At 35.9% G+C, this 13593-nt stretch overlaps 1 long non-coding RNA gene across 1 annotated transcript; it reads right to left on the minus strand.

Annotated features, from left to right (window-relative positions):
* Positions 1-12458: 12458 nt before the first annotated feature.
* LOC147496450 (uncharacterized) lies at positions 12459-13168 on the minus strand. Its single transcript, XR_015195702.1, has 3 exons — positions 13143-13168; positions 12897-12989; positions 12459-12491 (listed from the first exon to the last, which is right to left on the minus strand). It is a non-coding gene; the product is annotated as an uncharacterized LOC147496450 (long non-coding RNA).
* Between the last annotated feature and the right edge of the window lie 425 nt (positions 13169-13593).

The raw sequence follows: 13593 nt of genomic DNA on the forward strand, positions 1-13593 counted from the left end.
TGATTGGTCCTTGCTTCGCTTTTATAAATAGCGTCTTGTTCACCCGTGTTTAGTATATATAACAAGTTAGAACACTGAAAAACTTGAAAATTGAAAATTTGAATCAAAACTGTGGAAATCCGGCAAAATCAGCTGAGGGGCGCGGGTGCGCTTCACTTGGGCACAGGTGCGCGGTGCAAATTCGAAGTTCCAAGTGTTTTGAGCACAGCGCGCGCTTTGCTTAGGGCGTGGGTCGCACTCAAGGTTTTCGAATGTCCAGTGTTTTAGCGCGGGTCGCGCTCGGTATGGGCGCGGGTGCGCCTCAGGAATTTCAGATGTCCAGTGTTTTAGCGCGGGTCGCGCTCAATTTGGGCGCGGGTCGTGCCTCAGGGTTTCCGAGTTTTAGGCCTTTTATCGTAATACAAAAAATTTGAAATTTTTACAGTAGTTTTCTAAGACGTCTATCAAGTAGCCTGTAAAATTTCAGATCAATCGGAGCTACGAAAGTCCCTCTACTGCCCTGCAAAGTTTATGAAACAGTTTTCGGACACAATACAAACAACTGAATGGTTAACCCATCAAAACAAAGCTAAAAATTGCCAAATTTTTACTGGAGACTCCTGACAGATCCTACTTGTTCCTGTAAAAATTTTAGAGCAATTGAAGTTCTACAACCTCTCCTTATCGGCTGGTGTTCCAGATTTAAAGTGTTTTCAACACTGCAGAAACACACTGGAAACACTCTACTATTTAGGAGGTCAAAACAAATAAAAAACTCGTAAAATTTTTACTACAAACTCCTGACTTAGGATAGATACTTCTGTAAAAATCATAAATTTTTTAGAACTCCCTAAGTAACCTTACTCGTCTGTGTTTCAAGAACATACGGTGTGAAAACTGAAATGCAGCACTGTAAAGATCGTATTTTTTTCACAAGGTAAACCAACTTTGAAAAATCTGAAAATATTCCAGTAAATCAACAACACATTAAATATTATGTCTGAAAATTTTCAGAATTTTCGAAAATTTAAAAATACCTTCACCGCAGTGTTTTTCTCTATAAATCCGCAGCCCCTATGCCTAAAACAATGAACAGTTCCGAAAATTCAAGAAATAAGAATGAAAAATTAAAAGGGTGGGTGGGTAGAGAATGAGGGATTGCCCCTTAGATTCAAGCAATTGAATTCTTGTCTAGAACGAGATTAAGATGGCAGCGGCGCCATTTGATAACCATAAAAATAATAGAACACTAATATTAATGTTAACAACACTAATACGTAATCTTACCGTTCTTACGTTTAAATCAATTCTTCTTACTCTCAAAACATAATCATGCAATATAATGAGTAAGGATTCGTCCACTCTTAACTCTCTAGACTTAAATCGAATTCAACTAATCAAACCCAAAAGGAACAATGGTGAGAGTAATGATTTATGTGAAATTTCTATACTACCATTCCCAACACAAGAACAATAATAAGAACATGTCATTATGGAATAAGTAATTAACTTTATAAATCTAATAGAACAATAAGAACAAGATATGATTGAATGAATAACAACTATTTTATTTATCTAATGAATGATATTCAATGATTTAAATAACTAATCTAAAACAAAGAATGAAACTAATTAATGGAATGAAAACTAAGTAATTAACTAATCTAGATCTATCTTTTTCTAACCCTAAACTCCATTAACATTAGCTTCCTAACCTAACTTATTTTCTAACCTAACTATCTACCCTAAACAAAGAGCTAAGCTTTTGTTTTTATACTTTCAGATCCAAAAATTGTGCATGGGCTTGGAGCCATGTTTTGGGCCAGAGAATCAGGCCCAAAACCCAATTCTTTCAGTCCAAAAAGGCCTCTTCAGCTGCAGTTGGCTTCGACGGATTTTTCGTCCACTTTTGCTCCTCTGATTGGGCCAAGGCTTGACCATTGGAAAGCTCTTTCCGAGCCGGTCATTTTGACATAAGGTAGGCCCAATGCCGAGGTCTGAGTCTAAAGATATGGTCTTCGGAAGTTCTGCTGACTTTGTGCACTGTTTCTGCCCGCGTGGACTTTGACTTTTCAGCTTTGACTGGGCTTTAGAAAGGCTTTGTCTTCTTGAATCTTGGCCTTTAATCACAGAACTCCTTAGCAACCAACCATTGCTCCTTTATCTCATCAAAGTGGCACATTTCTGCACATAATTGACTTTGAAGCCTGAAACGCATAAAAACACGTGATCAGTATTAACTCTTAATTATTACTCACATAATTGGTCTAAAAGTATGACTGTTACAGGGTTAAAACTACAGTTTTGGGCTCTTATCATACAACATACTGTTAAAGTTTCAACCTTAATGGAAGTGCTAGGTATGATGACTATTAAAAGACGCTCAGCTCAACCTTTTTTTTTTCCTCTCCTTAAACGGGGTATTATTTGCTAGCATTGGTACATGCACGCTTATATTCTGTCTAGGTAGGCATTCATCCTTTCTTTTTTCTCTTCTTCTCCACCCACCCCGGTAATAGGCAGGCATTTATCCCATTCTATCGTTTTCTGTCATTAATAGTTTGTTAATCATCTCAACATTGTTAACATTTTCTGTTCAAGTGATGACCCTTCCTCACTCTGGATATGTTTTCTTTTTGTGCATATTTCTTGTCAAGTGTGTGGTGGAGAGTGGGTTTTATCTTTAGGTCCGTGAATTTCTGTGTCACTGTGAAAACAAAAGATAACATTATACACATTTTTCCCTTTGCCTATTTTGTGCTCAAGCTTCACATGGGTTGCAAACCAAACTCTCACACACTCTACACTCTACACTAATGTCAAGTCTCCTAACCAAGAAGCTACATAGTCAAACATGCAGTTACAAAGATTCTTATTGAAAAATAGTTTATCAATTAATTATGATTATTTGTGAACCTCCTTTCTCACGATGTCTCTCTCCTCTCATAAAATCTCACGGATAGTTCAAACGCTTCCCTCACAACACCTAGTTGTATCTCACAAACTCTTTCTTTCATCAATAACACCCACAAACAAAAACTCTCCTTAAAAAATTCAAAATTTCCAACAATTCTCACACACGCATACATAAAAACAAAAGCCCAGACCCAAATTCACAATTAAAAAAAAAAAAATCATACCTTTCAAATAAAATTTTACAATAATGTACATATCTCGTGCTTTTCTCTAGATTTCGACAGAATAGCTAACCCGATCTTGTTTTTGCAGGAATCAAGACATAATATTTACTGGATTGGTCTGTAAACAGAATTGGATCGAGATGATAATTAGATCAAGATGATAATATTAAACTGGATTGGATTGAGATGATGATTTTGAGGAAAAAGAATTTCAATTTTAGGGATCTTGAAATGCAAATGCGAGAGAGAGCTTTAGAGGAGAAAGAAATTTATGTTTTATATTTCGACCAAAATAATAGAGCGCGATTTTTTTTGTTTCCCTCTTTGGCGAAATTTTCAAGTTTTTAATTTGTAACACTTCTCCAACGATTTTTAAGCGTTAGCAATTAATTCCGGAAAATTCACCCAAATAAAGCAACGCTTTACAACATTGCCAACGCTTATTAACGTTGGCAACTTGCTAACGATAAATAACCATTGCAAAGCAAAAAAGGTGAATGTTGCAAATATCCTATTATGGTGTAGTGTCTACTTCGGCTCGTACTATAAGCAACGACACCATCGCCCGATCTGAGATGTTCGTCCTACGAGCTCGCCCCAGGGTGAACGGACGAACTCCTACAGAACACTTCATCTCATGACATCATCCCTTGTCCAGATGCAATCATTACTAGGGCCATACTTACACAGCCCATTACCGCAAAATACGAACCACTGTAACCACTCCCCATCATTACAGAATTCCTACCAACACCATCCATACACTCCTTCTCAATCTCAACCCTACATCTATACTTGCCAGTACACGTGTTGTGTGGATCCTCACGTTCAGTAGCTATAAATACCACTGATATGAACTACACCAGACCTGATTCTACTCTCCCCCCAGAAGTGAGAGATAGATACATAGGCAGTTCGCTCCAAACGAACTCGGTCTTTCCAATCTACCAACCCCTTCCTCCTCCACCATAAACACATTTGTAAAACCCAGACTAAATAACACCTTTACATGCTCTATGGCTGATTTTCCTTGTTTGTTTCAGCGCTTTATGAAGATCGAGGGAAGAGCCAAAACGGAAGGAAGAAGATTATGAGGGCTCATAAATTTCTGGAAGCATTCTAGCTAGATCCCAATTTTCATAGGGTTCATATAGACTAGTTCTAGTATGTCACTATGTATTGCTACATTCTACTTGTACAAACCCCAACAAACATAGACAATATATATATATATATATATATATATATATATATATATATATATATATATATATATATATATATATAATGGTTATTTAACATACTTTTTATACCATAGTTTATACCATGCCCCACCCACAACTTCACCTACAACGTGAATTATAACCTAGCTTTTTGTGGATGTGTTCAACTAACTATGAAGATCACCTCTATAAAATTTCAACTCATTTGATACTGTCGTTTAACTATGTCAAAAGATGATTGCAAAATCGAATAATCTGAGCCGTTAAAAAAAATTCAAAGTTGACAATGATTTTTAACTAGGTTAGAGATTTCCAAATGAGATATTTTTTGTGTAGATGCTATCTATGATTAGTAGATCATATCCACAAATTATTATACCTTAACTCATTTTGTAAGGGTGTGTGGTATAATAAACTATGGTATAAAAAGTATGTATATTGTCTAAATTTCTGCTACAATGCCTCTTCATTGTTTGGAAATGGAGAGAAGCATGTTCTTCTTACTTGAACAGCACATATGGAGTATATATTTACATTAAAACATGCCGTGAAAAATTAAAGGTATATGTATGTAGAGCGTAACATCATATAGTAAGGGGAGAATGAGAATAAGCTAGCACAGAAAAAAGCAGTTTTGACCCTTTAACTTGGACATGATTATTAGTGGAGACCCTAAAGTTCCATTTAGGCACTTTAAACCCAGGACTTGAAGAACGCAAGCAGGTCCGTTTGGGACACAAAATTCTGGTACCTGAAAGAGGATGTGGCAAATTATTTTCATGTGTGGAATTTAATTTTAATGATGTGTAATCCAATCAAATTGAACCAGGTGATTGGGCAAGCGCTAAGGTGTCCTTTTAACCCACATCATCACTAGCTAGCTAAACCACATACTTCTCACGTGTCATCTTTTTTTAGATGAGAGAATGATTTGACGGTCAAATGACAACCATCTGAAAAACTTAACACTCATCCATCCGACGACCATTGTTCTTCCATCATCATCTTCCTCAACCACCATCAACACCCAGCTACCACCTATAGACACCCCATTTTTGCACCCCAGGCATTATTCATTTACGATTTTGCCTTGAATTAAATTTGATCATATAATGTGATTTGCATTCTAGAGTCATCATTTCTACATCAAACTTCTTCCTTTTCATCTTATATCAGTGTCTTTAGACTCTCCTCATCATGTCCTAACTATGGCTGAAGTTTCATTGCTTTTTGAATTTCGAGCTGAAAATGACCAAAATGTCCCTGTAATCCTTTGGAGCCCAAATTTCGTTTTTTCCACTCTTTCTTTGAATGAGATTATTTCATATTTGAATTCCCCTTGAAAAATCCTTAGAAGTGAGTACAAGCTTGCCTAGGTTCCTTTTGGATTTCAAAAACCCTAATCTTGCCCTATTCCAGTTCAGCTCATTGTGCGCGTTGTTCAGTGCAATACATTTTTGGAGTAAGATTTTGACCCAAGGGTATTTTTAAGAGTTCATGGGCCTTATTAATGGATTATTGAACAATATTTATGAAGAAGAGTTTGCCTAATTTTGACCCGGTCAAAGAGAATTTGCAGTGTTAAGAAAATGGTCAAAATGGGCCTTTCTAGTTGGATTTGGACATGTGCTCATAGGCTGTGGATCCAGTTCGTGCTGGACCTTTTCATTAAGGTTTCTAGACTATTCTCAAGCCTCCACAACCCTATAGAGCCTTCCTTTTTTGTTTGATTTGATTTTATCCCTAAAATCAAGAATATTCTAGAGAATATGCCATTTTTGGAGCCATGTTTGGAAACTCAAGATTGTGAGAATATTGAGGACTTCTAGGGTTTGTTTTTTTTGCCCTAATCCATCTACAAAACCTAGAAATCAAGGGCCAATATTGCACCTCTCTTTCCACCTCTTGAATCAAGGGCCAGAATTAGGAGGTGCATCTAGAAAGATATCAAGCCATTGGATTTTTCTTAATCAATATTCATCCATTGGATCAAACTCATTACCATATTAAAATCTATTCCCAAACACTATAAATAAGGGTCTCATTCACCCATAAAAAAACATCTGGAGCTAGTTATTCGGAGCTAATAATCTGGAACTAGTTATTAAGAGCTAATGATGTGGAGCTAATAATCTGGAACTAGTTATTCAGAGCTAGGATCTTCAGCTAGTTATTCAAAGCTAATAGCCTAGTAGTTTTCTTTTCTTCAGTGTTCTTCATTTTAGCCATCTTTTCTCCTATTTCAATCCAGAGTAGAAGCTCCATTTCATCAAAAGTTGTTTCTTCTCCCAAATCACCTGTTTCAATCATCAAAGTTATCAATTCAAGATCAAGTTCATCATCATCATCAATAAATCAATCAATCTACAATAAAGTATGAGGCAGCATTCCAAACAAGGTGATATATATATATATATATATATATATATATATATATATATATATATATATATATATATATATATATATATCGGTTTGTCTAGAGTGCCACTCTAATATTGCCACTCTTATCTCACACTTCTCCTCAGCCGTCCGATCTCGCCTCAAGATCTGATGATCTAATTCCATGAAAAAATCCGATATTTCAAAATTTCGTATTATTTCAAAATCCAAAAAACGAAATATTACAAAAACGCGAAATTGGGTGAACTCTCTCTCTCTCTCTCTCGGCTTCTTCTTCTCCACTCCCTTTCTGGATTTTTGTTTGATTTTCGTATACCTTTTTTTCGTATACCTTTTTTTCGTATATCTTCTGGATTAACATGTTTTTTCGTATACCTTTTTTTTTTTTTTTTATGTAAATTTTCATTTCGTCTTATTTGATCATTTTTAATTACAGGAAGTCAACTGGAAGCTAATAAGAAGGCTATGTCTTTCAAATCATTTGGTAGTATATTATTACCAAAATGTTTTCGGACTTCAACCTAGCTTAGTAAGTTGTAATGCACTATTATTGAAAACCAAATTTGGTGGCTTTTATTACAGGAAGTCAATAAAACCTAAACCAATTTTTCCAGTCATTTATTGTTTAGGTTTCAGATGTCATTTTTTAAAATCTGAGATGCCTTTGGTGGCCGGATTTTAAATGCCCACCTGAATGGATTAATCAGTCGACATTCAAATCTTATCAACACAAATCTTCATGTTTGTTTATTTGCTATTGTTCTTGACATGTAGTTCACACTGAGTTATTTTAATCATGAATGTTTGCTCACTGTATGTTATGTATCTGGAAGACTAATGGACAGACTTGCATTTGCTTTCTTACTTCTTTGCATTCCTCATGGATTGGGTTTCCTTAGAACTTAAAAAGTATTGTTTTTTGTGTTAAATGCAGTTCAAGGTGTGCATGCAGACATTCATATGCGCTACATCGAAGGTGAAATGCTGTAACTGCTACCAACTTTGGATTTGTTGTGTTATATTTATCTCTGTTTTCTATAATTTTGCCTCGTCTTCTTTAAATAGTTTTTTTTCGCATCTGTTTTCATGGAATGACCGTACACTACTTACATGGGTTACCTAATCCAGGACAAAAATATCGACACATAATTTTTGTTATTTGGATATTTTTGGTACTGTGTGTTATTTTCTTTATGGAATTTAGCTCAAACGGTAGAGCGCTTGAGAATACTAGTGGATCTCCACTACATCTTAAGAGATGGTGGTTCGAGTCCACCAATATCCATTAGTGCTAGTGGGTTGTTCTGGGATGCAATGTGCTGATTATGTTGTTAATGTTAGGATCCTATGATAAGTGTTAAGTTTTGTGTCATATTGCATATTTTATTGCAGGATGGTAGTAGGATTGCATGAGTGAGATTTGACAATTGTGGAAGTTATCTTCTCTTGAACAAACCCAATCTTTAATTTTAAAGTGTAGGTGTGTGGCTATGTTACTCTGTAACAAGAAGTGTCTTAGATGGGTGTACTCTTTATATGCCAATGTAATGTGTGTTTACTTGTGAAGGCACTTGATGTAATGGATTTGCTTTTACCTTTTAGCTGATGATCCCATTGTTTTGTATGTTAGTGGTGGGAATCATCTCACATTTTTTTCGATTTAGGGAAATATGAAGGAGGTGGATTATCTGTTTGTCGGATCATCAAGAAACGAGCATATCTTGTTCTCGCAAAAGTTATAAGGATCCGAGGATTCGGCTTAATGCAACGGAGTTTTATGTTATTGTTCTTGATCGATATATAGACCTAAGCAAAGGTGCATATTTTAGCAACCACTTTATATTTCAAAACTAGAGAATGGAGTGGTACATGGTTTTCTTTATTTCAATTTTTTTGTTTCGACCGATAGTTTGCGTGCCGTTCATTTTTGTGAGCACTCTTGCGTTGGCATTGATAAGCGTTGTAATCTTCGTTCATTAGTTGAAATAGTTGCTTAGTAAAATATGTAATATATGTTTGTATCATAATGTGGAAGGTTCAAATTAATTAATGAAAGTAGCTACAAAATTGCCACAAACAGTAAAAACTTCTCGACATAATTTCTACGAGAATAACCGACATAATTTCTACAAGGTGGGGACTAGCACATACACCATACAAGTCCACCATATCTTTAGTTACAAGAACCTTTTCCAAAACTCCCAAAGCCTCTTCCTTTAATGAGGGCGCATCCCAATCAAGAACTTCTAGTATAGGGTGATGGCATTTGTTGTATGTAAGACATTAGCTTCTCTATGTTTGTCTTACGCGAAACCCGGTGTAAGTAGCGCTTTGCGTTTCATTGGTAGTTGCATGCACTTTTTCATGCAAAAGCGCCACTAAAAGCTCGAACAAAAGCGTTTGCCTTCGGACTATAAAATGTAATCGGTTATGCTTTGCAAAATGCCTCCGGTGTGCACCACACATTTATGGGTGATTGTTCTGAAACACCAACAACTGGTGGGTTTAGAGATGATATGAAGTTTGGGACTGCTCAAGGATAAGGTACCAATTAGAGTTCTTTGCCCTTGCCTTAGCTATTCGATTTTCAAAAGCAAAGGGTAGACTCCTAATTCAACCACCATCCTCCTCGAATTCAACATTTGTAGGATCGGTGAACCTAAAAGTGCACCAAGTGCATTTTCTTTTGCTTCCATCGTGCTAACACTCAAGATTTTCAATATTTCGAAGCCCACCAATTTTGATCGCTTCTTTGTGAGTTCGTTTCCGATTTTGGGAAATTTGCCAACAATCCAACTGCTACAATCTAAGCATTCCTCTTGTCCGTAGTCCTTGAGAAAGCGCATAAAGGTATCAATCTCTGCTTGCATGAGAAGGAACTGTACAAATCAGCAGTTCTCTCTTCAAAGAATAAGATTGATTCTCTTAGATGCGAATGTGGTCCTTCTAAAAGCCACTTTCGAACAGTTCCCAGCCTTTAATTTTTTTCGGACATGATATCGCCTTTTCTCATTTCGTCAAAGACCCTCAAATCCCTTTCCACGAATCTCGGGGAGAACAGATGCACACATGTCAACAAAGCTGCATGGAAACAAAATGAAAAGGAAGTAAACCACTAAGTAAAATACAAGTATTTTGTTCTAATTAAACATTGAAAAAAATGATGCAATGAGCATAGGTGATATAGATTGATACTGAGCTTGTAACAAGAGTATATTTACAACCGATTACTCTTTACACAACTCATTATACAAAAAGGAACCAAAATCACCACGAAATAACTTCCTCAAATATTAGACCGGCAGCCTTTAAAGTTAAAAAAAAGAATCTGCAACAACGACAAAATTGACATTAGTGTTTGCTTCATTTCCATCTTGGCAAACAAGCAAAATGATTATTAATAGTGTATATATACAGCATGTGGATAAGGCTATAGGGTAAAGAACAATGGGATAACAGAGAAAAACATATTGTATATAGAAAAATGTAAGACAACGTAATGTAAATCAACTAAACAAATAGATTCAGAAAGTTAGAGATACGAGTACCTCAATTCTAACAGTCCAAGAGGGTTTGGTAAAGGATAAAGGAGGTAAGATATTCGAATTTGGAAGGAATGCATCAGAAGAAGGTGGTGTTGGTGTGCTTCCTTCCATCAATCATCAAAAAATATGGCGTGTCTGTTTGGACTTTGTCCCAAACGGCATGGCCACACCGTTGGACTTAGTCCCAAAACGGTGTGGCCATTTCACAAAATCAAACAGACAGCATTTTTGAGAAGTTCAAAGTCCAAGCGGCATGGCCACACCGTTTGGCCTTAGTCTCAAACGGTGTGGCCATGCCGTTTGGAACTAAGTCCAAACGGTGTGGCCATGCCGTTGAAACTTGCAAAAAAATGGCGTGTCTGTTTGGACTTTGTCCCCAGCGGCATAGCCACCGTTTGGACTTAGTCCCCAAACGGCATGGCCATACCGTTTGGTACTAAAGGCCAAACGGTGTTTCCATGCCGTTTGGGACTAAGTCCAAACGGTGTGGCCATGCCGTTGGACTTTGAACTTGCAAAAAAAAATGGCGTGTCTGTTTGGACTTTGTCCCAAACGGTGTGGGCGGAAAGGACCAACGGGTAAAGAAAACTGAAGGGGAAGTGAAGAAATTGTACAATTTGTGAATATCCAAGATAAATAACATTGTCAACTAAGTTGGTCTCAAACGAAGTGTGCATATGGATTGTAAAAAATACGTGTTTTCAATAGTCGAACTTGGCAAAATGCAATTTTTGAGCATGGTTTCTCTGTCCTATATCTCTGAGTTTCTGAATCAAACGAAACATATAAAATGGCAGTTCCCCCACGGAACTATATTCCTACAAATCAAACACATCCTAAGATTATTCAATTCTGGACTTGGCGCTCAATGGGCATTCATGTACATCCTTCAAATTTTTATTACACGCACTATTTGGTAGTTCGCGAAGTGTACACTGGAATCACAATCCTCTCGAGAGCGTAAAGTGGCCATCAATGACATTATATCAAATCGTTAATTCAATTTGTATTTGCTTGGCTTAATGCTAACCGAAGAGCTTTAAGTTGACTAAATTTAAGTTAAGAATTATGGTTAGCTACTATATCACAATAGACAAATGTCATGTTAAAATCACCATTACATCCCAAAATGCGCAGTCTGTTTCAATATGCTCGGAGACAGAATGCTCCAATAGAATACATAATATGCCCGGAGACAGAACGGCACGCAAACTATCGGTCGAAGCAAAAAAATTGAAATAAAGAAAACCATGTACCACTCCATTCTCTAGTTACTGAAATATAAAGTGGTTGCTAAAATATGCACTGCTTAGGTCTATATATCGATCAAGAACAATAACATAAAACTCCGTTGCATTCAGAAGCGTCCTCAGATCCTTATAACTTTTGCAGAACAAGATATGCTCGTTTCTTGATGATCCAGACAAACAGATAATCCACCTCCTTCATATTTCCCTAAATCGAAAAATGTGAGCAATCACTTGCGTATTCCCACCACTAACATACAAAACAACAGGATCATCAGCTAAAAAGGTAAAGCAAATCCATTACATCAAGTGCCTTCACAAGTAAACACACATTACATTGGCATATAAAGAGTCGTTACACCCATCTAAGACACTTCTTGTTCTGAGTAACATAGCCACACACCTACACTTTAAAATTAAAGATTGGGTTTGCTCCGAAACAGAGAAGATAACTTCCATAATTGTCAAATCTCACTCATGCAATCCTACTACCATCCTGCAATAAAATATGCAATATGACACAAAACTTAACACTTATCATAGGATCCTAACGTTAACAATGCAATCAAAGCACATTGCATCCATGAACAACCCACTAGCACTAATGGATATTGGTGGACTCGAACCACCATCTCTTAAGATGTAGTGGAGATCCACTAGTATTCTCAAGCGCTCTACCGTTTGAGCTAAATTCCATAAAGAAAATAACACACAGTACCAAAAATATCCAAATAACAAAAATTATGTGTCGATACTTTGTCTGATTAGGTAACCCATGTAAGTAGTGTACGGTCATTCCATGAAAACAGATGCACAAGAAAAAACTATTTAAAGAAGATGAGGCAAAATTATAGAAAACGAGATAAATATAACCAACAAATCCAAAGTTGGTAGCGATTCTGACATTTCACCTTCGATGTAAGCGCATATGAATGTCTGCATGCACACCTTGAACTGCATTTAACACAAAAACAATACTTTTTTAAGTTCCAAGGAAACCCAATCCATGAGGAATGCAAAGAAGTAAGAAAATGCAAATGCAAGTCCATCCATTAGTCTTCTAGATACATAACATACTGTGAGCAAACATTCATGATTAAAATAACTTCGATTGTGAACTACATGTCAAGAACAATAGCAAATAAACAAACATGAAGATTTGTGTTGATAAGATTTGAATGTCGACCGATTAATCCATTCAGTGGGCATTTAAAATCCGACCACCAAAGGCATCTCGATTTTAAAAATGACATCCAAACCTAAACAATAAATGACTGAAAAATTGGTTTAGGTTTGATTGACTTCCTCAGAATAAAAGCCACCAAATTTGGTTTTCAATAATAGTGCATTACAACTTACTAAGCTAAGTTGAAGTCCGAAAACATTTTGGTAATAATATACTACCAAATGATTTGAAAGACATAGCCTTCTTATTAGCTTCCAGTTGACTTCCTGTAATTAAAAATGATCAAATAAGACGAAATGAAAATTTACATAAAAAAAAAAAAAAAAAAAAAAGGTATACGAAAAAACATGTTAATCCAGAAGATATACGAAAAAAAGGTATATGAAAAAAGGTATACGAAAATCAAACGAAAATCAAACCTTAATCCAGAAAGGGAGTGGAGAAGAAGAAGCCGAGACAGAGAGAGAGTTCACCCAATTTCGCGTTTTTGTAATATTTCGTTTTTTGGATTTTGAAATAATACGAAATTTTGAAATATCGGATTTTTTCATGGAATTAGATCATCATCGATCTTGGCGAGATCGGACGGTGAGGAGAAGTGTGAGATAAAGAGTGGCAATATTAGAGTGGCACTCTAGACAAACCGATATATATATATATATATATATATATATATATATATATATATATATATATATATATATATTTTGTTTTTTTTTTCTTTTTTTAGCATTGCATATTATGATTATTTTTTAGTCTTATTATAGTATATAGTTATTATCTTTTAAATAATTTAGCGAAGATCATCCAACATGGTAATAAAATTTCAAGTTTTCTTCATTCACCTATCTCAAAACATTACACCTCAAT

The sequence above is a fragment of the Coptis chinensis genome, chromosome 5 (genome assembly GCF_015680905.1).
Source record: "Coptis chinensis isolate HL-2020 chromosome 5, ASM1568090v1, whole genome shotgun sequence".
Classification (NCBI taxonomy): Eukaryota; Viridiplantae; Streptophyta; class Magnoliopsida; order Ranunculales; family Ranunculaceae; genus Coptis; species Coptis chinensis.